This window comes from Muntiacus reevesi, chromosome 9 (assembly GCF_963930625.1).
Source record: "Muntiacus reevesi chromosome 9, mMunRee1.1, whole genome shotgun sequence".
NCBI classification, from domain to species: Eukaryota; Metazoa; Chordata; class Mammalia; order Artiodactyla; family Cervidae; genus Muntiacus; species Muntiacus reevesi.
In genome coordinates, this window is record NC_089257.1 from 66,835,368 (window position 1) to 66,840,662 (window position 5,295).

Sequence of the window (5,295 nt, forward strand, 5' to 3'; positions counted from 1 at the left end):
TGCAGGATTAGCAGGCATGGGAACGGAGGTGGAGAGTGAGCTCAGAAGGTGTGCAGTCCGAATTGCTTAAAATCAGAGAGCAGGAAGGGACCGTCACACTTCATTCCACGCAACCCTGAAGGAGCCCTCAGAAGGAAGGAGACGCAGCTTTATTTCTCTGGTCCAGTTCTTTTTCCCAGCCCAGGGCCATTAGTGGAATACATTATAAACCTCTCTGGGAGAAGCATCTCGATTGACCTGGCGATCATTTGCCAGCAAGTGTTAGAAGTGAAGCTGGCGAAATGCAGAGGAAGGAGGTGGCAGAGGGATGGCCCCAAGCCGCCCCACCCCCCCCCAAGCCACTCCTCTAGTCCCCTCTCTGGGCCACCAGGAAGAACAGCCCTGTGTAGTCACTGTGGTTATCCAAGTGGGTCTCAGCGGCCCGAGCGACCTTCTCCAGCTTCTTGATGATGAAGCCGGCCTCCTGCAGGGCCTCCCGCAGGAATTTCTCGTTCAGGGGCAGAGCCGGGAACCTCTTGCCCCCCACCATGAAGAAGGTGGTCTTGAAGCTCCCGCTCAGCACCAGATGGCCCCCGGGCCGGAGCAGGGTCCTGAGGTGGCGCAGGGCATCGCGGCAGGCCTGCGGAGTGGGGCAGGCAGCCTCGAGACACAGGGAGATGAGGCCGGCGGAGGCGGGCAGGACCACGGGCTCCAGGGGCCGCTCTTTCAGGACGTCACACTTGAGTACCCGCCTGATGGCTCTCCTTACGCGCTCCTCCTTCTCGGCCCACTCCGGACGGGAGGGAAGAAAGAGAGAGGCCGGCTGGGTCATGCTCATCACGTGGACCACTCTCGCCACTCCCGGCCATTCTCTGCCTGGCGGCCAGGCTCCCAGAGCAGCAGGCTGCCAGTTCTAGAGATGAGAACACGGAGTCCTGTAGAGAGACCGGCTGGGGACAAAGTGAAGCCCAGTGCCTGCCCACCCTGGGGTCACGGGTCAGGGGCCCCCTTCCGGCCCTGCGCCCCTGGCCGTTAGCCTGTTCTCTGTCTGCTAGCCCGCATCTCACATGACCCGGCAAGTGCCCCCAGAAACAGAACGTCTGCCTGGAATCAGCGGAGCAAAACTACAGTGTGAGCTTGGGGGACATTGTGGGGGGCCCCTGGCCACTCCATTCAACCTCCACACATCCCCTTCTTACCTATACCTGTTCTCAGGATGTGGGCCACATGCATTCTGCAGTATCAGTAAGTACTAGCACTTAAAGGCCTACTCTTTCTAGCTCTCTATTTTTTAAAAAATGTAGTCTTAACATATACACTCTACTGTACATAAAATAGGTAAACAACAAGGACCTACTTAGAGCACAGGGAACTGTACTCAATATCTTTTAATAACCTAAATAACCCATGATAGAAAAGAATCTGAAAAAAGAATATATATATATATATATATATATATATGTATATGCATATAAGTATATGTGTGTGGAATCATATTTTTGTTCAGTCACTAAGTCGTGTCTGACTCTTTGTGACCTCATGAACTGCTGCACGCCAGGCCTCCCTGTCCTTCACTATCTCCCGGAGTTTGCTCAAACTCATGTCCGTTGAGTCGGTGATGCCATCCAATCATCTTATCCTCTGTTGCCCCCTCTCCTTCTGGCTTCAATCTTTCCCAGCATCAGGGTCTTTTCCAATGAGTCAGCTCTTTGCATGGGGTGGCCAAAGTGTTGGAGTTTTAGCTTCAGCATCAGTCCTTTGTTATATACTTGAAACTAACACAACACTGTACATTAACTATACCTCAATGTTTAAAAAGTAAAAAAGAAATCATAGTTTTAAGCCAAAGGAATAAGAAACTAATGTACAACTTCAACCGTCTTAACTAGGGAGGGTGATATTTGCGGAGTGGAAGGACTATGGTGGACCTTCCTGGTGACTTGAAATTAAATGAAAATACACAAGGTAAGTAAATTCTGTTCCACTTGCCATGCAAGATTGTCTTAATTCTAACCCTTATCTTCTGGGATCCACAAAAAGATTCCACAAGTTTAGAGCTCCCTGGAGGTTGTAACTGGAACAAACCAGCCAGTCAGAAAGCAGGCAGCCAAGAGGGTTCTCCTGGGCTCAGACCTTGGCTTCCTTGAGGAGCTTGGTGATGTTTCTTCCTGGCTCCAGGTTTGTCTCTAGCTGGCTCTTCCTGTTCCCTCTTTTGGTCTTTATAGGATTCAAATCTCACTCTTCCTCCTTTCTTCTTGGGGTTCCACTGACTTTCTTCCCGCTTAGTCTCCATCTGCCTTGCCATTTGTACACGAACTCCATGGGAAATTCTTGGTTAGGAGCTAAGTGAAGATCATGCAGATCTGACAACAAGCAACAACCCTCTTATCTGTTCCCCTCAAGCTCACACACGTATTTCACCACTGGAGACCTGTCAAACACCCCTGGCATCTTCTTCAGCCACTTCTCCAGCTCCTGGAGTTTCTTGTCTGTGTAGTCAGTGGCGATGATCTCTTGGAAAGACTCACAGGCAGAGAGGAACTGGTAGATGGTGGGACCAGAGCCAATGTCAATCAGGAGTTTTCCTTCCAGCCCACCTGTTTTAGAGTAGGAATATTCTTTCTGAATCACTAGTACCTGGGTAAGGCTCCAAGGTTCACACTTCCGAAAAAGGTCCACTCCTCTTGCTCCATTGGGAGAGGCTACAGGGAGTTGACCATCTGGGCATGTAAACTCCAGGACTGGGAACTTTGCTGTGCTAAGAGCTCCAGCGCACTGAGAATGGAGAGTTTTTGCAGGAGGGGAGTGTTAGGAGCAAGGGAGATTGTTTGAGGGTAGGGTGTTAAAGAACCAGCTTTGACATTTCACTTACCAGTTTACCACTGTAAAGTGTCCAGGACGTCCCTGGTGGTCCAGTAGTTAAGAATCTATCTGCCAATGCAGGGGACACGGTTTGATCCCTGGTCCCAGAAGATTTTATGGGGCAACTAAGCCCCCAAGCCGCAACTATCGAGCCTGTGTGCCCTAGAGCCTGTGCTCCACAACAAGAGAAGTCCACACACAATAATTAGGGAGTACCCCTGCTCTCTGCAACTAAGACAGCTGAAGTTGTACATTAGCTTCTTATTCTGCTTAAAACTATGATTTCTTTTTTACTTTTTAAAAATTGAGGTATAGTTAATTTACAATGTTGTGTTAGTTTCAAGTGTATAACAAAGGACTGATGCTAAAGCTGAAACTCCATTGTGGGATGCCACATTCATCCCACATGTGGTAATGAAATAAATAAATTAACTAAATATTTTAAAAGTGTCCAAAGGAGAAATCTGATTCATTTTCAGAGTATACTGGTTTCCCTGTTCCAAGAGTTCTTTGTTGATGTGCCCTATGGCCTCACTGAGACCATCCATAACATTCCAAAGATCAATCAGCAAGCATTTATTGAGTACCAACTGTATTCCCAGAAACTTGCTTGGCAGTCTGGGGACTAAAAGGAGAAAACAGGATCTGTGAAGACCCCTTGGCTTCCCCTTCCTGTCTTGTTTCTCTCCATCCACAAGAGACTGGTTGACACAAAATATCAGTAGTGTTTGGACTTTGGCAAGGGGCTACCAGGTGGCACTATGGTGGTAAAAAAAAAAAAAAAAAAAAACCCACCTGCCAATACAGATAGATATAAGAGATGTGGATTTGATCCCTGGGCCAGAAAAATGCCCTGGAGAAGGGCATGGCAACCCACTCCAGTATTCTTGCCTGGCGGATCCCATGGACAGAGGAGCCTGGTGGGCTACAGTCCATGGGGTCGCACAGAGTTGGACCTGACTGAGCAACGGCGCATGCACGCAAGGGGCTTCCAAGATAAATCAACAAGGCCAAGAGGACAGAAAACTAGCTGGTCCTGACTGACTGCTGAGATTAGCCAGCTGATCTGCTGCTACATTTGTTTATCTGTATGTTGTTGTGTCTGTAGGGTACAGTAGCAAATAAATTGAAGTAGGCATCAAAGGCTTAAGAAAATCTGATGGCAGAAAATTTTAATGGGAGAAATTCTGGCTACTGGGTTATGTTTTCTTTTCATGTAAATGATGAAAAGATACCAGAGTTTGATTTTAGTGGTCCAGCCAGCCTAGCACTATACTTCCTGGGGCGGCGGTGGGGTGGGGGGGGCGGTGCAAATCTGAGAGCCAACCACCCACAATGTTTGCATGGGCCACAGTGGTGATCAGGCAGAAGGGCAAAGCCCACCCCAAACGAGAAGCAAAGCTTCCCTACACTTTCAGATGCCCTTCAGGTTTCCCTTGCAAGGGATAGGGAGAAGACAGGCCTACTCAGGATCATCAAAGACCACAGCTCTCAGGCTTTATGGGAAGAGAAAATCTGACCTCAGAAACTTTGAGAGGATGCCACCATGTACCATACATCAAGTATCTAAACTCTTCCTAACTTCTTTGGTAGTCCAGTTGTTAAGAATCCACTTGCCAATGCAGGGGACACAGGTTCAATCTACGACCAGGGAAGATTCCACATGCTGTGGGGCATCTAAACCCTCGAACTGCAACTGCTGAGCCCACGTGCCTAGACCCCATGCTCTGCAACAAGAGTAGCCACCGCAGTGAGAAGCCTGTGCACCTCATTGAAGAGTAGCCCCAGCTCCTTGCAATTAGAGGGAACCTGCATGCCACAAAGAAGAACCAGTGCAGCCAAAAATAAATAATACATAAATAAATTTTTTTAAAAACTAAAATCTTCCTGTAGGGCAGAGCCACACCCTCCGAAGATCCCAAATTGCTATTAATGGTCTGGCCATCCTTTCCCACTCCCACTCGAAGACTGCCCTACAATGAAAGAAAACCAGCATCTGATTTAAAATTTGCATGACCACCCTTCCTCCCACAAACCTCCCCCAGGGCTGAGGAAGACCGGCACCTGGTTTAAAAGTAACATTGTAGTGTTTTAGCAGGAAATGGAGGACTTTGTCACCAATGGGATCCTGGTTCATCTTGTAATAGTCCAGGTAGGATGTGGGCTCAAAATTCTCCTGGTAGACATCAGGCCCCTTGGGTTCCTGATGAGCCATGGAGAGCAGTGAGTTTTGTCCAGGAAGGAGCAGCAGGCAATCTGATTCCCTGAGATTAGCTGAGCCCTTCTTCATGAGGCTCAGACTTTGTCCTCCCTGCAGCCCTCAGAACAAACACTGGGATGAAGACCAGAGCAGCCAACAAAGGATGTTTCCTGAACCTGCCTCCCTTTGGCCATTCACCTCTCCAGTTCCTTTCCCCAGCCCCCAGGCTTTTCAGCGGCTCTGGCTTGTTTGGA

The 5,295-nt window shown here is 48.7% G+C and overlaps 1 pseudogene; it reads right to left on the bottom strand.

The window, feature by feature from the left end:
- Nucleotides 1-346: 346 nt before the first annotated feature.
- On the bottom strand, nucleotides 347-5,056 carry LOC136175959 (nicotinamide N-methyltransferase-like; annotated as a pseudogene).
- Between the last annotated feature and the right edge of the window lie 239 nt (nucleotides 5,057-5,295).